Source organism: Peromyscus eremicus, chromosome 3 (assembly GCF_949786415.1).
Source record: "Peromyscus eremicus chromosome 3, PerEre_H2_v1, whole genome shotgun sequence".
Taxonomy (NCBI): Eukaryota; Metazoa; Chordata; class Mammalia; order Rodentia; family Cricetidae; genus Peromyscus; species Peromyscus eremicus.
In genome coordinates, this window is record NC_081418.1 from 110,940,218 (window position 1) to 110,965,202 (window position 24,985).

A 24,985-nucleotide genomic window follows, 5' to 3' on the forward strand; every position below is an offset into this window, starting at 1 on the left:
GCATAAAATCCTCACTCCTGACTAGCGGTTTACTTATTTCTTCCACTCAGTGATCTTATTGAAATCCACTTATTCCAGGGCTGCCGTGTGCCCCGTCCAGCTCATCAGTGGCTCACAACTACTGTCTGTTCTCCATTTCTTTAGTCTTTTTACTTCCCCACTAATATGTAGCCTTGGACGAGGAAAGTCCAATGGTTTGGGTTTTCTCTGGCCAGCAACACGACTGGCTACCTGGAATCCCCCCCAGCTATCAAGTTCTCATCACGGTGTTAGCGGCTTTGCTGAGTGAGCGGCACATACCAGGAGCTCTGAAGTCTACATTTTGTTTGGTCCTTCTATGATGGGTACCACGCACCAATAAAGATGGGACATTTAAATAATTTGCCCAAAAATATAGTGGTAAGCCAGTGTGTTGGCATGAATCTGTTTCTTCACCCTGGGTTAAGACTTCTGATGGCATGGTGGGGCAAATGTGAAATTGGAGCTATGTGTACAGTCCAGAGTGAAATCCTTCACAGCTGTACTGTTTATGACCCCAAACCTGAAGCCGGGGCTCCAAGTTAACAACTGTCCTAGGAACAAAAGTAACCCTGTGCCTCTGAGACTGTGCCCATTGTTGTCCTGGTTTATCCACCCTGGCCTGTTGGTTAATTTTATATTAAACAGATGTATGAGACTTCCCTAAAAGGGAAACATCTCCTTGTCCCTTAATACGACAGCGTAAGACACCAATGCCATTATTATGTTATAGATTCAATGGAAAGCAAGGGGAGGACACATTTGATAAATGTCGTGCTAATTTACTCTTACAGAATCTGGAACTGTCATCTTTTCGAAGCTCCACTGTCTCTAGCTGGTCAGGAGATAAAGGTTGTCTTCTGAGGCTGGAGATGCCAATCTCTGGCCTCGCCAGGCCCGTGACCAGCACGTGTGCCGAAACTCTCAGTTCCATCTTGCCACACATTCTCCAGTAGCACTCTATTCCGAATCAGGAGTGACATCTAATGTGACCCTGGGCTGCAAAATGTCTACCCCAGAGCAAAACAGAAAACCGCTTTATGTAAAATTAAAAGCTATTTTTCTTGGTTCATCACTTGCTTCCTAGTTCCAACTGTTAACACATTCTGCCAGAATTATAGGTTACCTCTCCGTCCAGCACTGGGGCATGGAATCTATCTATGCACAACCATGGGGAATAAACATTACAGAAAAATAATGACTTTCAAAGCAGCGGGCACCCTACCAAACACAAGCTACATGTGTGTTCACAGATGGAAATGAACGGCTGTTTACCCTCAAGGCCCTATAAGAAAAATGCAGTCACCTTTACAGTAAAATGCAGCTTCCTATTGAACATGCAAAACTGAGCCCGAGAGAGGGACAGCATGAAACTCCAACAAAGAATCTTAGAGTAGCTTGGATTTCTTCAGCGATGCTGGTCCATTCAAGAATGTACAGGGACTATGGAGATCATCTTAAAGCAGTACTTCATCACAAGGTGAGCACTTGAGATAGAACCTCAGAATCCACATTAAAATGAAAAAGCCAGGTGTGGTAGCATATACTTATAATCCCTGTGCAGTGTGATGGGGGCCCTGGAGTTTGCTGGCTAGCCTGCTTATCCTTTTTGGTGAGTTCCAGGCCAATGGGAAACACTGTCTAAAAAAATAGGTGGGCAGCCAGGCAGTAGTGGTGAATGCCTTTTTTAATCCCAGCACTCCAGATGCAGAGGCAGGTGGATCTCTGAGTTCAAAGCCATCATGGTCTTCAAAGCGAGTTCTAGGACAGCCAGGGTTACATAGAGAAACCCTGCTCTTGGGGGCCGGGGAGGTGGGCTACTGCTCCTGAGGAATAATAAATGAGGTTAGCTTCTGGCTTCTATATGTACACATTTGGCAGAGGCACGCATGCACACACCATGAAGATCCTGCACAGCTTACCTCCAGCACCTATGAGATCCTGGATCAAAGAAGGGGAAAGGCTGCTCAGTTCTCTGCTGAAAGGGTCACGCACTGGAGCGAAGTGACACCATGTCACATGCAGAGCTAGAGGCACATTTAGTGATGTCAGAAGCCCAGTGTACATGAAGGGAACAAAATGAACAGTACAGACATTGTCTGCCAGTGGGTTCCACAACACAGTAAAGTATATGTATTCAGGATCCAGCTATTCTGACCATTTCCTGGATGCAACAAATAAGGACCCACATTCCCTGTCAGAGCGTCACAGAACGACAGGAAGCCATCCTAAGTTTCCTGTTGAGAGATGCCGGCCAGTATTGACAAAAGCTCACCAGCCTCCTACTGAGATTCTGTGGTTTAGCACTTTGTCAAAACAGGATACTATTTAAATTAAAAAATTTACTGATTCAAGTTCAAAAAAACCCTGCTTTGCTGTTTTTATAACCAAATTCGTGGGTGGGGAAACTTTGACCTTTTTAAAACTGTATTTTTTTTTATTGGTACCTTTTATGGCTCTGAGAAGACACTATATTTAGAAGGCTAGTTTGGAGGAGGAGGACACTGGAGCCAGATGACTATCACTTTCTATGAATTACTGTACCTGTGAAATCATGGGCTCGTCACATTATGCAAAAGCAACTCATGTGAAACAAACAAAAACATCTGTTTGCATACGGAAATGTTGTAAAATCTCTGTGGGGAGAAGAAGGGGAAACACACTAGGGCAGCCACAGCATAATGAGATGGCCATGTGAATCTGTTCAGGACGCAAAAGTTTTCTTTTCTTTCTTTCTTTTTTTTTTTTTTTTTTTTTTTCATAAGAAAATAAGGTTAAGCCAGGACCTAAGAGTCCTGGTCAAGACAGCAAAGCAAGCAGGACATGGAGGAGCACACCTGTAATTGCACCCAGCAGGAAGTAAAGACAGAACCTGCTGAGTTCCAAGCCAACCTGGGCTACAGAGTGGGACCCTGGTGTGAAAACGAAGAGAGCCAGGGACAGCCCAGTGGGAACAGCCAGGGTTCTGGAGAGCAGCGCGGCTTCTGTTCATAAGCAGAAGAGCAAACTAAGCCCCCTCTGCCTGGAGGCTTGCCCATTTGCTGTCCCCTCAATCTAAAATATTCTGCACCAGAACACCCTCTTCCCCAAGGTCTCTACCCAAGGGTCATCTCCTCAGAGAGGCCTGCCAGTTTCCCATGGGCCTGCCGTCACTATTGTCTCTACTCGGACATTTAGTTTACCAGTATGATGCTCCATGAGAATTGATCTTGGGAGCTAGCAAAAAGACTCAGTGAATATAAAGATACTTTCTGCAAAGCCAGACGACGGGAGTTCTAGCCCTGGGTCCCACACAGCGGAAAGAGAACCAAGTCAAGTGAGTTATCCTCAGACCTCCACAAGAATGTGGTTTGGCCCCAACAGACAAAATAAATAATGAACAAAAGTTAAGAATAAAGTTTTTAAGAGAACATAATCCTGGGGCCTGGTAAACTTGACACTGAGTTAGATCCCCTGGGAGCCAGTTTGAAAAAGCCAGGGATGTGTTCTTACTGTCCCAGTGCCAAATCTGTAAGTCCTAGATCCCAAAGGGAGACCCTGTCTCAAAAGAGCAAAATAAACAGACCCCAAGAAATGACATCTGAGGTTGAATAAACAGACCCCAAGAAATGACATCTGAGGTTGTCCTCTGGCTGCTTACAAGAATATAATGTCCCCAAGTCCAAGAACCCTATCTTATCTGCAGCTTACCCTAGCTAGGCTCCTGGTGGAATGGTTAGACCAACAACTACCGAATACTTCCTTAGATAATAAGTAGGGAATCTCATTATTATTCCATTGAAGAGACTTAGGGGACCCAAGTGTCCTTCATCTTCTACTTGTCTACAGAAGGACTGACATTGGCAAGACACTAAACAAATCATTGCCAAAGAGATGGCAGGATATACTCCTCCATTTTGCAGGAGTTACTTGGGGGCTATCTTGGAAGATTTCAGAGTTTTGAGAGTGAGTAGATAACTTCCGATGAAAACATCACAGGACCATGAAGAATTTAAGAAAGAAATCCCAGCCACCAAATATCTTGGCCCAGTGTAGCTCTTCAATGGTCAATCCTTCTTGTTAGTAACAGGCCAATCTTTCAGTGAGGAGCACAATGCTTGGCCAATCGCCTTGAACCAGCAGTGCTCACTCAGGGCGCAGGTCACATGTCTGTCATTAAGGTTGTTTTCTGCCTAGCACAGCTGAGGGAAGTGAGGCGTTGCAAGCTAGACACTCGCTCATGTGGTGACTCTAAACAAGGCTGGTGAGGAGGAGGCTGGGAATGGTGAACCAGCCTTCAAGACAGGGCTACTCCATGTGAGCAGGAAGTGTGGGAGCAACTTGGGCACGCGAGTGGCTAGGCTAGGTTTGCTTGTAAACTGCGATAGTGTGGACACATGCCTTCCAAAGGCCAATGTGTTAAAGGCTTGGTCCTAAGCCCGGCACTGCTGGGAGTTGATGGATCTTTATGAGGTGGGGCCTAAGTTCTAGGTCACTGGCCCCAGAAGGGGACTATGGGGTACTCATCTCTTTCTCTTCTTACTTATCAGTCATGGGGTGGATAGCTTGCTTTGTCACAGACTTCCATGATGCACTCACAGGCCCCAAAGTAATGGGACTCCCCAAATACTGGATGAAACATTCACAACTCTGAAACCCCCTCCCCATTTTTTGATTTTGTTTTCAGATAGGGACTCACCATGTGGCCCTGGCTGACCTGGAACTCACTGTGTAGATCAAGCTGACTTCAAACTCAGAGAGATCTGCCTGCCTCTGCCTCCTGGGTGACGGTATAGAGTGTTTGCCGTATTGCACTACACCCCTCTCGTTATGTTACATAGCTTTGGTATTCATCATGCAAAGGAGAGCTAACAGTCACAGAAAGCCTGAGCCACTACAGGGAAGGCAAGATGCTGTTCCATGAAATCAGGCAAGCATCACAGTGGAGAGGTCCACGCCATCACAGAATGAACCATCTCAGAAGTGGGAGATCCTGCCGCCCTAGTCACACCTTAATCTTAACTATCCTATAATCTCAAGACAGACCCAAAGCCAGAACCATTCAGAGAAGTTAACCCCAAGTCTCAGATCTACAGGACTGTGCAAAATACTAACTGTTGGCATTGTTATTCTAAGAATTAAGGTCTGTGATAACTAACAGAGCATCAGAACCTCATGATGGGGTATAGGTGGACCACCTAGCTTATGGTAAATTCCTGGCTTTAGGACTACCAACCTGCCAATCCACTCTTTCCCTGAGGGTCACCACTGCACACAGATACAAAAGAGCTGAGCTCCAGCTCTCATAAGGGCAGCTAGGTAAGTACACAAATGTACAGCAGAATGCACAGCCACAGAGGATGAAGAATAAAGGCTAGCCTGATCAATAACAAATACATAAATAATTCCTGAAGATTGTGGGTATATTTGCAGAAGAAACTCGGGGAAGAGCTAAGGGGGACAGACCATCTCCAGCCCACAACAAGGAGGGGGGAAAGCCACGTCACGTGCTTCAGGGCCAGGCTGTGGGGACTATGCAAGCTGATCTGGCTTTATTTTACTGTTGTGTTTCTGGGGAAGTTGTAACCTGCAACTTAATTGAAAATTTCCAGGTTTCTTAACCTTTACAATGAATGCTCACAAATGTTAACCACTGTGTGTACAAGCAAAATGGTCTAGCCTGTGGGCCCATTCATTTGTAATCACTAAGAGGGCATCAATTACTCAGCCTTGAATCTCGCAGCAGCTTAATTCTCATTATAAAATAAATACCAAAATCCACATTTCCCCCAAGCAATTCTATTTCTTAATCGTCTTTTACATTCTTCTGGAAAGTTCTATGTTTTGTTTTATTTTTAACACAGTATTGTCTTGTGTGTATCAAAGCTGTCATGATAGTTGTTATGGAACATGCGCCCTGTTTTCATAAATGAAGTAAATAACGTGGTAATGCAGAAGTGAAAGATTGAAAGTCCTGCAGGTGCGAGGAGAACTCCCTGAAGGGGAAAATGTCACAGGGCAGCGAAGAGTGACATTTCACTCAGTTCCCAAGAAAAGCCAGTCAACTCTGACTAGATGGCCTCATGAAAAGAAGTCCATAGTCCAAGTTGTCCTTCCAGAAATAGCAAGGCCCCAGAAAAAAAAAATAGCATGCAAGAGAAAAATCAGATCAGCCCCTAGTCCTCAGCTGTATGGAAGGAAAGAAAATCAGTATATGACTTGCTCCTCAGAGAGGAGGCTCAGGAGGGGTGTGAGGGAACAGCCACCTCAAATGTGACCTGCACTCTCACAGGAAGGATGGCCCTGCAAGGCAGGTGAACCGTCCACGTAGCTAGTTTTTCTTTGATTGTATGATCTCCAATTTATGTGGCATATGTGGATGATCTGGACATGATAACACAGTAATGACCATGCTAAACGAAACTGACTCAGAGACACATGTCAGGGTGGACCACGGGCCCATGTCCTGATACTGAAGTTTCACAGTTGTATAATATTCCACTTCTTCTTGTACAGCTTGATGAAATATCTCACCCACAATTACCATCCTAATGATTCCCAGAGTATCAGGTGCATAAGAAGGTGACATTTTGAGGGTTACATGCTTGCGTTTGTGCGTGTGCATGCGTCCATGTTTGTGTGTATGTGTGTGTTTCTGATTAGTCTGGATTAACCCTCCAATGTAATGTGATGAGTAGGCTTATCTACCTTAAAGAATCTCAAAAAAATGAGCTCACTTAGACAGGGTCCCATGGCTTAAAAAGTAACAACTCCTGAATTTAGGTAGATCTGACTCGAGAAACTTGGAGTAAATGTCATCGCCTCATCAGAACCCCAAATCAAAGAGAACAACTCCCCCAAGTTTTTTCCTGATCAGTCAACATACTTAACCAATGAACTAAGTGCCATGGTTATATGGATATTATTACTAAAAGAAATGTAAACTAACCATAAGTTATTAACTGCAAATCTTTTTTTAAATGGAAATAAAATTATCAATTTGATCACCAATAGTAAAAGATCAGTAACCCTTCCTCTGAGGGGAACAGATATAAGATACATAGCTATGAATACTTAGAAGGAAAAGCAGAAGAACTCGGGCAGGTGGCGGTGGTGGGTGGGCACGGGGGACATGACAGGGACCAGTCTCTCTGTGGACCTGCAGTGTAGTACGGGTGGACGGTGAAGCCTGGGGTCCTCTTCCGAGTGAGAGGAGGCTGCCCTTGGATGGGAGGCAAGGATTTAAGGAGTTTTTTCTTAGTAAGAGAGACACTTCTCAAATTTTCTTTTGAACTTCTTATTTCCATCTTAAATCTGCACAAATAAAAATAATTGTCAGTTTTTCAAAGGTTCCTTGTGGTTCACTGTGGAGGAAGGGGTTTGGCTTAGTTTCCACAGCTTTCAAGTTTTTCTTATTTAGAGGGAAAATCTGAGCCCCTGGGGAGAAAATGGAGGTAGTAGATGTTCTCAGGGCTTCCAGAAATACTGTCTGTGATGAGAACAATACAGTGAACGAGGAGTAAGGGAAACGCACGTGGGAAGGAGCGAGACAGGGACAGTTCAGAGATGTGTGGAGGAGCAAGCCACATCAGAAGAGAACACTTCAGGCTGGAAGTGTCTCAGCATTTGTCTAGCACATGTGAGGCCCTAGGTTCAATTCCCCCAAAGGAGACTTCTCCATCACATCTTTCAGCAGAAGGACTTAATTATCACATTGTTTTAAAAGGAAAAATGAATTAAAGAATAGCACTGTCCCATAGAGCTTTCTGCAATCATGGAAGTGTTCTCTATCTGTATTGTCCAAAAACAGTAGCTGTCAGCCACATGTGGTTATTAAAAGGTAAAAGAAAACGTGGCTGGAAAAATGGTTCTTTGTGGTAAAGAACACTTGCAAAGGACTGTGGTTGGTTCCCAGCATCCACACAGAGGCTCACAACCATACATAAACTCTAGTGCCAGAGGATCTAACACCCTCATCTGGTCTCCATGGATACCAGGCACGCACATGGTACACATACATACATGAGGCAAAACGCATACATATAAAATAAAAATAAATCTTTTAAAATATTTTAAAAATAAGGTAGAATAAAAATTTACATTTTAGTTCAGCCTTTGTGTAAGCTACATTTTAAGCACTCTGCTTGCGTGTTTTTCCATAGCTCTCTATGCTAACATCCATTAGAGCATTTATGACATTGTATTGTAATTGTTTCTGCTCAGTTCAACCCTTACATGAGGATGTCAAAATACCGAGATCTGGACTAAGGCACTGAGTGGTTGCAGTATGTAGTAAGTACTTGGTAAGCGCCCCCTGATGATGTAAGATGCAAGACCCCAAGCTGCGCATGTGCAGGAGTGAGGGCAGGATCCTAACAGTAAGGGTTGGTGTGAGCAGGCAAAAGGAGAGATGGGTGAGGGAACCACTAATCCACTGCTCTATTCTCATGATTACTTCCAGGGGCTTTGTTCTCTGAGAGAATCCTTATATTTACACCTTCTATAACAAGTGTGTGTGTGTGTGTGTGTGTGTGTGTGTGTGTGTGTGTGTGTGTGGTGTTGGGATAGAACCCAGGGTCTCAAGCAGGCTAAGCAACTGCTGTAGCACTAAGCTGAGCTACATTCTCAGCCTTCACAGGTTAAATTTACACCAAATTTTAATAATAAATAGAATCCTAAATCTTGATGATCAATCACTATATTAATCAGAATCAAATGAGACCAGGGTCAATAATCTTCTCACACACACACACACACACACACAAAATGCTGTGTTCTTGATCCCCAAAACATAATCCACCATGGCTTTCTGACTCTGTCACATCTTTTCCCAAGTTAGGTTTAAGAAATTGTTTAATTTTTTTAAATGTGTTTTTGTTTATAAATCTAGTAAGTTTCTGGTTTGCCTATATCCCTTTTCTCAAAGATGTACCCAAGACTGAACTCTTGTGTTGAGACCACTCAATTTTGCTAAAAACAACAACAACAACAAAAACCAAAACAAACAAACAAACAAAAAACCAAGAACCAAAAACAAAACAGCTATGGCAGTGAACAACTGAGTTCAGAGGAAATATTCCAACAAACTTACTTGTGGGCAGAGAAATCTCAATCTCCAATAGTTTTACTTTCCAGGAACTGTTACCCTTCTCTCGAATTCCCCAGACCTTTAAAAAAGTAACAACTTAACTGGCTTGTCAGGCCTATCAAAGGGAAGAAGGCCCAGGATTGGCCCACGGGTCTGCTTACCAATGCCTGTTCTAAAGACCTGTTCTCTCATTAAAGGTTTCTTATAAAGTTTCAGGTCACACAGCCATTGGGATATGAGGATATTAGCAGAGGCTAGCCCATCAGCAAGGAAGGTGAGGAATATGAGAGCTTTAGAGTCTAGTAGATCCAGGACCCATCAGGAACCATACCAGGGTGGACAAGGTGGGGGCGCACTGGGAAGCCTCTGCAGGTATTAGGGTCCTTTAATTAAAACAGCTTGGTCCAGACTCTTATCAGCCAAAATCCTAATCGACGTAAGAGTTTCAGCAAGGCCTTAATCACGCCTTTCCTCTGCAGCCGCACTGTACTCTTTCCAATTAAGTATTAATATATTGTGTTGGAAATGACACTGTGTGAAAAATGGTGGAATACATTCTGCAAGCCAGTATTCTAAATAGTGCTGTGCAGACAGTGAACAATATATATTTTTAAGGGGGGCAGGGGTAGGAGTGGTGGTTCGAGACAGGATTTCTCTGTGTAACAGAGCCTTGGCTGTCCTGGAACTCACTCTGTAGACCAGGCTGGCCTGGAACTCACAGAGATCTGCCTGCCTCTGCCTCTGGAGTGCTGGAATTAAAGGCATGTGCCACCATGCCCAGCTTGAACTATTTATTTTCAAGTTCATCTGTGCATTTTTTCAAAATTACAGCTCTCTAAATTGTCTCTGAAATGTTTGACCTGCTATCAATAAATATATATATGTGTGTGTGTGTGTGTGTGTGTGTGTGTGTGTGTGTGTGTGTGTGTATAAATGTGTATATATATAATCACATAATCTCTCTCTTTTGTAGAATTCCTATTGGAAAACTGTGTGGCTAAAAAACAATGCAAGGAAAAGATTAGCTGCTTGCTGTTAGACAGTGGGTATTTAGGCTTCACACAGCCCGTGATACCTTAAGGAACCATTGTCCTAAACAATGCATGGATCTCATAGGATACAGCACTGTACAATGATATTCCTTGCATCTGCTCAGTTCAGAAACTGCAGAACCAAAGTGGAAGACTAAAGAAGCTTGCATTAGAAACAAACATATGGAACAGGGTTGACCTACACTACCATGGCAGACACCGAAGTCCGAGCCCCAGTATGGCTTCCTGACTCCACGGTGCTGTTTTGTGCTTTTTCTTTCTGCATTTTGCACAATGAGCAGAGCAAGTATTTGTTTATGGAACGCCGGCAGAAGACCAGTCCTGGACAAACTCAGAGTCCGCCCTGCAAACAGCACTCAAGTTCTCCACTGACATATGCCTTACACTAGCAGCCAGGTGTGACACTGATATGTGGGCCAGTCTCAACACTTACCTGAAAGGTATCAAAACTCAGGCAGAAAATCAGCTAAGTGATTTTTATGAAGACACAGTAGTTCTCGACTTGGTAAGGTTAGGAATATTGAAAAAAAAAAAGATACACATCATAAAACTATGGTATATAGAGACTGACTCCAAAGCAGAAATGCATGAGGGTATAGAAAGGAAGAGATGCATTATATTATGTACATCCCAACGTGATTGCTCTAACATGACTCCAAGTACTCTCCTTATGCATCACTTCTGGGGCTTCTTAGATGAACGCTGAGGTTAATGTAGGGGGCAGAGAGGTGCTACCCAAACTCTTACATGGTACACCAAGCTTCCTGTTACGTACTGAAAAACTTCTCAAGATTCTCTCCCAGGAGACACAGCTCAGTGTCCTGTGACTTTAAGAGGGGCTGGGTGCTGGGTCTTGGGGGGTGGTAATTATCTAATCTGTTGTCCTCCCAGAACTGAGCACCACTGACTAGTCATCTGCAGACATGAAACTGAGACCTGGAGGGAAGATACTTTGTTGAAATCAGACATGCTTGGTTTCAAAATGCAAACAATGGAGGGAAATTCCACAGGCACATGACCAGGCACTTCAAGATGCCTCTTTTGGTGAAGCAATGGTACTTCACCAACTCAAGAGGGAGCCATTCCTACCTCTGCCATCCTGGTTTATACAGGAAGGCATTTTCTGGCAGAGGGCAGTGGATTCTTTCACTGTCATAAAGTCAGGTACATTATGAAGCTATTATGACAGATGAGAGTCCTGACAGAGTGATTTCGTCTGGATTTTTAGTATGTGGTATGGGCTATTAGTCGCCCCGTCATCCAAGGTCATTTCCCTACAACTCAAAGGATGAGAGAATTGCTACAACCACAACTGTACCAACTGCGGTGTGTACACAGTTTAGAAGACAGAAAGCAGGGAATGTGGGGGCTGACAGCAACCCCGGGCAGGTGGGGGCAAGATGCCTTCTCCTCCATGCATCACGGTCCCCACTCTATAGTAGTTATAGGCTGTAATGATTAATTATGGCCAACTTAACAGTGTCGAGAATCACTGGGGATACAAACCTCTGGGTCTATCTAAGATTTTCTAGACGGTGTTAAATGAGGTGGGAAAACACATCCTAATAGGGTAGGTATGGTAAGTGGGTACCATTTGTGGGCTGGCATACTGGGCATGAATAAAAAGCAGCAGCATGCTGAACACCAGTGGGGTCATCTCTCTGCTTCCTGCCTATACGTGTGACCAGTGGCCATAAGCTTTCTCTGCTTTCCTACTTTTCCTGCCATGACAGACTCTAGTCCCTGGAGTTGGGAGCCCAAATAAGCCCTTCGTCCCTTGAATTGCTTCTTGTTAGGTATTTGGTTACAGCATTGAGAAAACTTACTAATGCATGGAACTTGGTGATGCCGGCTGGACTTCTGTCTTTAGTAGCTCTGCTTTAGGTTGTCTAAAGGAATGGTCAGTGAATAATAGCCCAAATATGGCCAACTCCCTGTCTTTGTATGGCCTTGGAGCTAATAGTTGCTTTTATATTGTTAAAACAGTTGGGGGGGGGGGAACACATACAAAAGTGGAGTATTCCACGATGCGAAAATTTGAAATTCAAACTTCAGTGCCCACAAGTGTGCTGGAACCCAGCCATGTTCATTCATTTCTGCATTGTCTGTGCCTGTTTTAACATGACAACAGCGCAGTGAGTAGTTGCCATAGAGACAGTATGGCCCACAAAGCCAAAAATATTCACTATCTGGTCCTTTATAAAGAGAAAGATGGCTGACCCCGGTCTAAAGAAAGAAAGGAGTTACTCTCAAACCAAATTCTATTTTTGCAGAGATCATAAGACATTCCAAGCAATATGGCAGGTGTAAGAGTTTATCTAGACAAACTTGAAACTGAGACGAGAGGTAAGGTCAGCTTCATCACCTAGCCCCCCTGACTGCACCTTGAAATGCCATCAATCAGTGTGTGCCTTACAGAACTGGGAAAGGGCTCAGTAGAAATTTTAGCACACAGACCCCTGACACAATCCAGGGGCGTAATAGGACCCCGGTGATGTCATATGATAAAGGAGATTTCTCTGGAGGCTTCTACATGGCATTGAGCTGGAGAATTTCCAAGAAATTGAATTTCTAAAGTGCCATCCTTGACGCTTCAAAATAATTCCACCCAAGCACCAATCCTCCTCGAAGAAAACATTGTCTTTTCAGTGACCCCTGTCACTGCGTGTCGTCCTCAAAGACATAAATTGGAAGCTATTTTCTTTCCAGCGAGACAGACTAAATCCAGGATGTAGATTTTCCAATTAGGTTCTCTTTAAACATCTGTTGGTAGGCTGCATTTAACATTAGTTATTTGAGCAAAGCACAATTTGATTAGACTGTCTGAAACTAAGCCAAAGTCTGCAAAATAATAGCTCAATTAAATTCTGTTTTGCTTGCATTTGTCTTAGATTTTCCTGAGTGTGATACTATTCCAAATAGTCAAGTAAACCAATTCCTTTCAAAATGAGAGATTTAGGTGTATTTTCCATCCTCCCTCCACGTATATTTAATAATCTTTCCCATCTTTGCTATGCTTCATTGAACCTAATCTTGACACCAAATGCATTTCCATATTTTGCCTTTAGTCTCCTTTAATTTTCTATGCTTGTGAATTAAAGTTCTCTGCCATTATTATACCTAAATAGATTAGCAAATTTATAAAAGCAGGCAGAGGGCATTAGGGCAGCCTACCTTCAGTGAAGAAGCTCCCTTAGTTTTCACTCCCTACCCAACATGTATTTGAAGGCATTTGAAGTCTGATTCGGGGAAGACTGCCTTTAGAGTCTTTTAATGATGTTTACAATCTTGAAATGTTCCTGGAGGATTAAGAACCTGAGACTAGTATGCAGCCTCATTATCAAAAGCAGTTTGTCAATTTACCTTTCTTTTAGCTTATATATTTCAAGCATTCATTTGCTCATTCACTAATTCACCACTCATCCATTCACTCACTCATTCACTGACTCATCACTTTCTCATTTAGTAATTCATTCATGAAAGAAACTCTTACAGGCTGTGGAGATGGCTCAGTTGGTCAATGGATTACTATACAAGCATGAGGACCTGAGCTTCATCTCCTGAATCAATACTAAAAAAAAAAATCCATGTGTGATGGCATGTACCAGGGAAGCAGAGCCAGGCAGATCTTTGTGGTTCACTGGCCAGTCAGCTTGGACTACTTGATGAGTTCTAGGCCAGTGAAAGACAAGTATCTTCACCCAAAGAAAGACTCCCAAGGTTGATCTCGGGCTTCCACATGCTCATGCTCACACACACACATGCTCACACACACACAGGAAGCTTGCACAGATCGTCTAACTTGTTATAGGCATGGTCAGGAGTAACTAGGAGGTGAAATTTTAGGTTATCAACTCTCCTTGCCTTTGAAGACTATCTAGCATTAGTTCAAAAGAAAAAGAGCACCAGGATGGATCTTTCAGAACAGTATGATGCTCCTTCATGGATAATATAACATACTGGATGAACTAGTCCATCACAATAGGGAGGGTAACAGGAATCGCTTGTCATTCAGTATTGATGAAATACCTAGAAGACTCAACTCACAAAGAATAAAGGTTGATTATGCCTCTTGGTTCCTAAGGTTGGTGGGGTTGCTTTTAGGGCTGTGGTGAGGTGCCTCAACATGGTGGAAACCTGTGGCCAGGGAAAGTCACTCACCAAGAGATGCCAGGAAGAAAGTAGGGGTGTCCCAATACTGCCTTCAAGAGTATGTACCTAATTACCTACTTACTCTTAAATGTCACAATATCTCCAAGAGTGTCATCAGTCTTTAAAACAGGAGCTTTTGGTAGATAGGCAGTTACAACTCAAATTAAAACATACCAGGAACAAAGATGGCCGCTCACCTACACTGTGTATCTGTTACCTTTCTGTCCAAGCGATCTACAAACATTAACTCAGCAGATATTAACACGACCTGGGCATAGGAGCTATGGTCATTTTGATTCTCAGATGAGAGGTGAGGTGTTCATCAGATATACTGACCTGTCAGTAGACAGCAAAGACTGTCCCCAATCTACCACTCAAACATCTATCTGGGTGGTGGTCAATAACACACAAACTGAAATGTGAAACTTGGAGTCTTGCAAGAAGCTGTTTTCTCTTTAAAACACAATTATGAGAAGAATGCTCTCTTCTGAGAACTTACTGTTTCTCAAGCCTAGTGCCAGCTACTTTTAGGCATTAATCACTTAGCCTTTGAAATTACCTTTAGGTAGGCAGGGTAACCAGCCATATTCTCTAGATGGGAAAATGGAAATAAAGAGAGGGTAAGCTACTTTCCTGGGGCCACACAGGAATAACATGTTACCAGGACTTGACTTGTCAGCCTGACACCGGGAGTCACACTATTAATAGTAGTATGATTCAGTCACCTCCCTTCCATATTTATTTGGACATTTGAATTTCCAAAACGCTATCCTGTGCAGTTAATGCAGTTAAAGAACAAAGCATACCTTAGATCTGACAATAAAAAGATATAGTGCTGGAAACAAATGGAATTTACCCAGTATCCTGGAAAGATATTGGGGAAATATACAAAGTATATATTTAATTTGAGGCAGGATTTCCAAAACTATCAAGGAATAGTTTAAGCTTCTCAGAAAAAAAAAATTCAAGTACTTTTCCACTTTGTTATGTTTTCAGTTGCCAGTCAATCCTGGTAAACAGAACACTGCTTCTAACACTGGTGCCCTGGGCAGACATGGGTAATCAATTACCGAGTCTAATCTGGACCCACAATCCCTTAAACAGCACTGGCAGATACACACACACACACACACACACACACATACACACACACACACACACATAAACACACACACACATACACACACACACACACACACATACACACACACACTCTCTGAAACTGGTGGGTAGAAGAGAATTTCTCGGCTCTGTATAATTCTCTGTGTCTTACTATTATTTTGTTTCTAGACTAACAATCCATTTGGGTTATTGAATAAAAAACACACCAGACATAATTTTACTGCTGTCTTACTGAGAATGGCTTCTTTAGGTCTGAGAAGTGGCTATTCATGAGCATACAGGGAATGTGCACCCTGTGTGTTCTACATCCAGAAGAAATCCACTACACAGCATCCACAGATTAAGTAATGAAGAGGAAACTTGAGACACAGGGCAGTGCACACAGAAAGGGGAGAAATGTGGGGCGTGCTCAAGTCATGGGGCGCACAGTCTCTTTCTGAAAAAAGGAGACAAAGACACTCTTTTGAAATGTTAAACATAATTTAATCACTAAGCTTATTTATTCTAAACAGCAGGTAGCAGGGCAGGTGATCGCTGCAGTTCTAGATTCCTTGGACTTTCAAAAGTTATCATGAGGACTGTGCTTATTTTACCTCTTTGTAAAAACAAGTATGAGCCTGGTGGTGGTGGTGCATGCCTTTAATCCCAGCACTGGGGAGGCAGAGGCAGGTGGATCTCTAAGTTCAAGGCCAGCCTGGTCTACATAGTGAGTTCCAGGACAGCCAGGAATACACAGAGAAACCCTGTCTTAATATATATATATATATATATATATATATATATATATATATATATATATATAATAATTCTAAATTTCTGTGTCTCTCCCATTCTTCCCAGCAAGGCTATAGCCATCTTATCAAGGCTCCTACTTTACTGCAGAGCTATGAGAAGGCAGAATTTGGACTTGGTCTGACTGATAAGGGGCACCACCAAAGTCCTGAGGGCCGTGGAAATGGTGTCTACAGAAAGGTTTAGAGCGATGTGTGGAATATGAAATACTACAAAGGGGAGAAGGTGCCTCGTGTCTGGGGCTGTGGTGCAAGAAGGATGCAAAGCCCTTCCTAAATCCATGCATGTGGATCTGAACAACCGGCCCCAGAACTGAGTGACAGCAGGAACACAGAAGCAGGAATGGATGACAGCAGCAGAAGGAAAGATGGCGGTTGTGATGGTGGCAAAAGCAGAGAGGGTGAGAAGGAGGTGAGTGGAGGACCACACCAGCACGGCTGACTAACACAGCCAGAGTCAGAGCCATCTGCCTGGAGACCAACTGCTATGAGCACACTGGAGCCGCTAAGAGCAGCTTCCATGGGCTCGGGGTCATTCACACGTCTGAGGAGAGAGAGGGACACACTGTAAGGGACACGGGAATCGAACATAGGAGAATGGATACTAGAAGAGAACTGGAAAGAAAGAAAAACAGCACAAAGCCCAGAAACTCCAGTTTGAAGTTTAAAAGAAGCCAAACCCGTCCCCAAATACAAGTTAGCCAAAGTAACTTACAGTACTAAGAATGGAGACAATGTCAGAATTTAGCGGCAGTCCAATTCAGGAGGAGAAAAGTCAGATTTGGAAGGCAGGGATAGAAAAGGGTAGGGATTAAAACAAACAAACAAACAAACAAACAACAAACAAAATGCTGAAGTGTCCACAGAATATTCTGGAATATTATGGTTCTAAATGTTCAGCATCCATAGGAAGTAGAAGAGAGTGGCTGGGAAGTGTAAGCCACCCGAAGGTTTTGAACTTCCCATTTAAAATCCACATTTACCAGGAATCCCAATAAACGTTGGGCTCTGTCGGCCTGAATATTTACCAGAGTAATTCACTAGGCTGTAACGGAAAAGGACAAGGGCTGGCGCTCTTTGCCCAGTGGAGTTCTGGCGGCTTTAAAACTCTACTACTTAAGTAGTTAAAAATCTGTTCTTTTGATGAGGGGGGCAAGCTATGAATAGAAGGCAGCAACCCAGGCCCTTCAAAAACAATGAGTGGTTGGTCTCTGTAATTTACTGGGCAATAATTTCAAACTCAAACAATCCCAATAGCAAGGAGACTGAAGTCTAGCAAAAGTTCAAAATGGGATATGTTCTCTTTAAAATCTTGAGAGCAACTAAATATGACAACCATCTGATGTATGAAAATTATTCACAACCAAAAACAGACAGTCTGGAAATAGCCGGGATGACTTCATTTAGACAGAATTACCCAAATCTGTTTCTAATATACACAGTACACATAATAAATTTTTACAATATGACAAGCAAAACAAACTTAATAAAAGTTCCCGATCTTTTGTTACACAAGCATGCTATATCCATGGTATGTTTATAATAGTTTGCTCATGATATCACAACTCGGTAACAAAGGCGTAGGCAATACAAAAACAGTTACTAGGCATGACATCAGCTCACAACTACCGTAATTACATCGAAACACAAATTTCCCAAACTGTACATTTTCCAAACTGCTTCTCAATTTCAACGGCTGCGTTTAGACAATTACTTACAGAGTGGTCTGCAGGCTTTGAGTAATACCCGGCTTTCTTCTCTTTCCCAAGCGTCATTTCCCTTTAGAAAGTGCATATTTCAATTACAGCCACTATTTTTCAGACATGCCCATAAACACATGTCCAAATTAGGAGACCATGTGGTCTGGTGGTTAGCGAGGAGCACCGGGCATCAGCAACGCCCATTCTGTTCCCTTCACTGTGCCTGCATGCTATGCCCGGGAGAATCTCAAGGCAGCTTCAAAACGATGCAGATTATATTGCCAGATGATGTGGGCGGGAGTCCCGGATGGGTCACATAACAGGATCATGATCTCTGGCAAGACCACTATTCTGCGATGCTTTCCTCATTGTGAGATGGGAAGAGGGGGCACTGGGGAGATGGGTTAGTCAAGGGTCTGTTATACTGGCATGAGGACCTGAGTTCAGGTCCTAAGGACTTATGTAAAACCTGGGCAGTGTGGAGCTCCTGGACCTCCTTAACCGGGAAGGCAATAAACAAGAGGATCCCTGAGGCTTGCTGGCCAGTCAGTCCAGCCTAATCAGTAAGCTCCAGGTTCACTGAGAGACTCTGTCTCAACAAATAAAGTGGGAGGGTGAGAGAGACGGCTCAGTGATTAAGAGCACTCGCTCTCTTCCAGGGCTCTTCAGTTCCCAGCATGCATTTCAAGGTACCAGGGAATCTGATGCTGTCTCTCGGCATCCCCACACATGTCACATACACTCATACAGACACACACGTACATGTAAATAAAAATAAATAAATGAAATAAGGTGGAAAGTGACCGAGGAAGCTATCCCAACACAGATCTCTGGTCTCCATGTGCACTCACATACCTGTGATCACACACAGATACATGTACACGTGTATACAATCGAGATGGTGATAAAACTCCCAGAGGACTGATGTAGAGTAGCTACCTCCTAGAAAGTCCTACATAACTCTTCGGTGTTTATTATCATTATGGTTATCTTTCTGGACAGATGTCTGTCTGAAAACCTAGCTTAACTGAACTTGACCCACAACATAACTCTTCTGAGGTCAGGGCAAGGTGGTGTCTTGATCACAGGATCTGGACAGAGTGACTTTCAAGTCAATAGAGTTTGAAAAGCATGAATGCATGCATGAAGGAAGGATTACATCCACTACTTTCAGAAGTGAAAAATATGATCTGGGCTTCATGCTCTCTAATTGCTTTCATGTTCTTACAGCTCACACTGGCGAGACTGTGAGCCCATCTGAAATGACTGGTGAAGGGGAGAAGGGGTGCCATGCTCATGATCTCAGAAGAGCCTCTTGTGAGGATCAAAGTTGGTGCGCCCATGCCATGTGTGTGACCTCTGCGTCGCTATGTTTTGAGGTCAGCTGGCTCTCCTGACCAGGCAGGGTGCCAGGGGAACACGACTAGCCCATTGTCACTTCTAGTCCATGGTGCTGCACCGAATGCTGTTATTCTAGGCTTCAGGAAATTTTCTAACCACTGGACAGGGTCCAAGGCTGTGCGCTAATGAGTTTCAGATTGGAGGACCTCACTGGGCATGTGTCAGAAGAGTGGTACAGTGTAGAGGGAAGTGGGGAGCAGGAAAGAAAAGTCTCTCTCTCTCTCTCTCTCTCTCTCACACACACACACACAGAGAGAGAGAGAGAGAGAGAGAGAGAGAGAGAGAGAGAGAGAGAGAGAGAGAGGGAGGGAGGGCGAGAGCGAGAGCGAGAGCGAGAGCGAGAGCGAGAGCGAGAGCGAGAGAGAGAGAGAGAGAAATGAGGAAAAACCAGTAGTTAAATACTGGCTGTTCAAACTGACAGGGAACGTCACTGACCTCTGCACTTCATCAGAAATTCTTGCAGACTTACAAAATAAAGGAGTTCGCTTTTATCACACACTGAGAGGCTCATATGGAAAAATGGAAAACACTACATCACTTGACCTCAGCGTGCCCCCTTTCAACCACAGACGAATACTGTGTACAAAAATCCTAAATCAACTTAAGATGTTCCAACAACACCAACCGAAAGGCCTTAATTTTCTGCATTAGACTTGATGATTACTATTTTGGGTCTTGCCAGTTTGCTTAGAAGGATTATACAGGAAAGAGACGGGTAATTCCGGGAAGGGTGTTTTATCACTTTGCAAGTAACACTAACGTGGTGACCTCTGATGAGGGGGTGTGGAGGTAGGGTTGGAAGGCTCATCCTGAGTGACACTCCAGAGCAAGCATGGCTCACTGGGGTGGGAAAGTCACTCACCACTGAATCACCGTTATTTGCTTACATTAGCAGAACATTAAAACAGATTTTAAACAACATAAAGGCACTCTAGCCGGCTGCTTGGTGAGTCATTTTAATAGGGAACCAAGTGTTTTTCTCCCTGTTGGATTTCATAAGGAGATCCTCACTGAGTCCTCACATAGCAGACTCATATTTGGTCTATTTCTTTCTTTCTTCCTCTTTTCATAAAAAAAAAAAAAACATACTTACTTTTATCTGTGGGGGCATTTTATCTTGTGTGTATGTCTGCCTACCACATGCACACAATGCCCACAGAGGCCAGAGGAGGGCTCTGGGTCCCCTGGAATGGGAGTTACAGATGATTGTTAAACACTATGAGGGTGCTGGAGACTAAAACCATATCCTCTGGAAGAACAGCCCATTCTCTTAACCACTGAGCCATCTCTCCAGCCCTTCTGGTCTACTTAAGAAGAACCACTCCTTGGGAAAATTTGACTCACAGAACTTCAAATGTAAGAAAACACACACACACACACACACACACACACACACACACACACACACACACACACGCACGTGAACACATACCATCTCCACTTCTTAGTACTTGAGATTTTAAAATCCAATTCTTTCACATCCTCTAATTGTCATCAAGATTTCTTCTGACAATGTCTATAAAATTGATTGCTTGTAGTTCTGAGTTCTGTTCAACACATGGAAACAATATAATTTAAAGTATTTTCAATGAGGGTGGAAAGAGAGACAGAACCTCAGGAAGCCTCTGCAGAATTTGGGCAATGTGGGTATGGAGGGGAGCAACCAGAAGCAGAGGAAATGGCCTGAACAGTGTAGGCTGCGGGAATCTTTGACAGAAACTCCAAATAGGGAAACTCTAAACCTTACTCTAATGCCGACTGACATATCCCCCATCAGATATGAATGATGGTTCCGGAACATTAATACATTCATTAGATCCTAGCTCCCTGGACTGAAAATACTCTGTGCTCTGGTGTGCAGGCATCTCGACGGATTTGTTGTCATCACCGACGTGAGGACCTCAGATGACACAGTGGTGGAGAAGCCTCATACCTCCACCCAATCTGTTGTTTTCACAAGATTAATCTAGGTATGAAATAACCTGATTGTGGAATCACATGGAGTCAACATCTTCAACTCAGTTGTGTATCACAGAAGCCACTATGGGTGGTGACACACTCCCATGATGCTTAGCAACTACACAGGGCTCCAACTCCCCAATCTGTACCACTGCAAACTATGGTTGTTTCTTTTGTTCCCCACACCCCCTTTCCTGAAGCACAAGTAGATGACCAGCAAGGGTCCGACAGTGTTATTCCTAATTACCTTTTTTTTTTTTCACTCTTGATCCTGTGGCTCTCATAATTAGTTACCTGGGGCTGCAATCCAATTTGAAGTGATGACAAGAAAGTGATCCATGAAAAAGTAATAAGTTAAATCCAATTTCAGCCTGCCTCTAATTAAATGCACATGGAACTAATGACTCCAACCCCAGCATTTCAGTGATAATGGTAATTAGCGAGGTGGGAGTCACTCTCTTTTTCAACACTGGAGGTGGAAACCACAAGGTAAAATGGTAGGAACACTCTTAATTACATGTGTCATTTTGTCAGCAATTTACACATTTTTGACCAGTCAAGTATGTTTTTTCCCTTGTCCCTCTCCACCTCCTAGCCTGTGCAGTGATTATAACACAGTATTCCATGTTCCAACACACATAAGCACAGAGGAGCAATCAGCCTTGAGGAAAAAGAATCGTTCTTGTTCATTGCTGCTCACTGTCCTGATGCTCACACACACGTACAAACACATACAGGCACACACAGATACACATGCAAGTATACAAAGATATGCAAATAGAGCTGCAATTAGGAAATTATGCAGATCTAAGCCCCCACCCCACTGAACTCAGTTACGTATAGTAGAATTAATTTTTATTCGTTTGGCTTTTCATTTGCAATATGGAAAACGTAACAATTTGTTTATTTATGGAAACTATGACATTCGGAGGGGGGAGCTATTAGCTTCTGGTAGCACACTGATGGCCTGTGGCTCTCTAAAGTCTGGCTGTCTTCAGTGTTCTATTCCTGTCTGGGTGTTCGGTGGCAACTCCCATAACCTCTCAGAGTTCCAGTTTTCCTTCTCCAGGATAACAGCCACCTATCTTACGGAACTGCTATGGGGCCGGGCCTACATTGAGCATTGAACTTTCATCATCTAGCACTCTGCTCATGGTGAGGCAGACAGGATTTGGTGGTGTGTAGTTTTATGTCAACTTGACACAAGCAAAAGTCATATAAGAGCAGAGACCCTCAACTAAGAAAACACCTCCCTCAGATCAGGCTGTATGCAGACCTGTAAGACATTTTCTTAATGATTGATGGGAGAGGGCCCTAGTCTATTGTGGGTGGTGCTACCCCTGGGCTGGTGGTCCCGGGTTCCATAAGAAAGCAGGCTGAGTAAGCCATGAAGAGCAAGCCAGTAAGCAGCACCTCTCCATGGCCTCTGCATCAGCTTCTGCTTCTAGGTTCCTGCCTGACTTCCTTTGAAGATGAACAGTACTGCCAAATGAACCCTTTCCTCCCCAAGCTGCTTTTGGTCATGGTGTTCCATCACAGTAATAGTAACCCTAACTAACACAGTTTGGCATAAAACATTAGAATTTCATTTGCATTTTAATATTCAAGTGCACAGAGGTAAGTTGACCATATATAAATGTCCACAGTGGGATTCTCATGACAGTGAGATCACCAATAAAATAAACACACCCAGTCATGGAGTGGGGCTGTCCTTGTGAGACTGGCACGTGGTCATACGGCATTTCAATAAAAGTGAAGCGGTCAACACAAGCTCTGCTAGCATAAACCATGTCACCATTCTGGAAGCAAGGACAGAAAGAGACTATTGGAAACAAAATCTAAGAGCCACATGAAACCCTTGAAAACAGGTTGCAAAAGTCTGCATGCATAGATATTTTGCCACGGGGAGGGAAGGCCAGTGTTCTCATCAGATATATTTTTTAAATTATTATTACTGGATGTCCGTCAGTGAGCGATATATGTATGTTAGCTATGGAACATGTGCGGAGGTCAGAGGACAACTTTGTGTAGCCAGTTCCTTCTTTCCACTGTGGCTTTTGAGGAGCAAACTCAAGTCACCAGGCTCATGGAAAAAAAAGTCTTTAATCTACTTTGCCACCTCTCTGGCTCCTGCGGTCGTATTTTTGATAGTTTGTATAATCTAGAAGATTTTAAAAAATACTTTAGAAATAATTTCTATTTTTTATTCCTTATCAAAACTTACTTTTAGGGACTTGCAATTCTCCAAAGGTATGCAGAAGGAGACATCTTATAAGGGACCAATGTTGTGACCTTTCTGATATGTTTTAAAGACTAGAGATGCTGGCTATAGGCATTTCTTGCTTGGAACAATAAGGGATGTAATTTAATTATCTGAATCACTTACTTTCCTAGCCCAGTGCAGAAAGGTAATTTTTTATGGGCTGGTATTCCGTGACCATCCCATCTCACTAGTACAACAGAAAACTCAAGTTTCCTTTAAGGGTTTCCTCTCAGCAACTTATTTCTTACTAAGTGACATAGAAATGATTAAAAAAATACATTAAAAAAACTCGCTGCCTAAAGAGTATTTTAAATAATTGCAAATAAAAAAAATGACTAACTAAATCAAATACCTGTTGAATCTTGTATTTTAACCTCAAAGCTGGACCCGTTATAATCCTGAGCCAAAGGCTAGTCCACAAGTAGGTTTCACTATTGATTCTTCCAGAAAAGAAAAGAAAAAAAAAAAAAGGCCTTTTGGGTCAGGGGCTTGCACAGCACATAACCTTGGAGGGAAAAGGGACACACAGGGGGGAAACTGATCAGATGCATGGCTTCAAGTTCCCAGTGTTTACAGCCAGCCTGGAGCGGCGGTCAGCTTCCCACTGAAAGCCATTCACAAGGCTCGTTTTCTGTCTCAACTCACATGCTGCAGAACCTGTGTGGACTCTTACTTTCTGAGGAGAAACTGTGTCACTTGACTTCCTTCCAGTGGACGTGTTCCAGCCAACAAGTAAAATGCTTAAAGAACCAAAAGGAATTACTACCCAGAAACAGCAGTCAAAGTTCCAAAATTTGATCAATGAAAATTGCTCATCTATTGAACTAATTGCTGGCCAGCAGAGCCTCTCGCTTTGGAGGTTATGAACACACCTGCACTGGTAGGCATTTCTTTCACTTGTTTAAGCAATCTTCAGAAGTATATAAATATTTATAAAAGGCAGCCTACTATTTTTACCCACTTCTAATTTTTTTTGAGCAAAATCAAATTAATTCATTTATAGCTGCAGAGCATCCTGAAGGCAAGGTCTGTGTCAACAGTTTAGGGTCCTGTGAGCACCTGCCCAGCACCCAGCACACTGAGGCTTTTCTGAGAACGTTCACCAGAATGAGTTTAATGAATTCAGATCATTCTGATTGTGAATTTAAGATGGGGCCAATTTTCAATTTCCATTTCTATCATTCATAAAAGAAATCTGCAAGGCAAATTAACAGTGTAAGCAAAAAGACAATGTAAGATGATGAGTGGAATACCGGTCAAGAACCCCCAAAAGTGGCCTGTCCACCTGGCTCATGCCTTCTTCCCCACCAATTAACCAGGCTGTGTCCCGAGAACTCGAGCACCCGGCGTCATTTAGCATGCATCTGCTGCATGTGTTTCTCTGCTGTTGAAATGAGTCCACTTTGGTGCTGTCTGACTTGGGTTCATGATCTCTATCAAGGAAGCACTTGTAGCCTCCT

General features: G+C 43.2%; 1 protein-coding gene across 6 annotated transcripts in view; it reads right to left on the reverse strand.

Moving 5' to 3' along the window:
- Foxp1 (forkhead box P1) overlaps positions 1–24,985 on the reverse strand; it is a 241,241-nt gene that overhangs the window by 122,485 nt on the left and 93,771 nt on the right. The window lies entirely within an intron of this gene.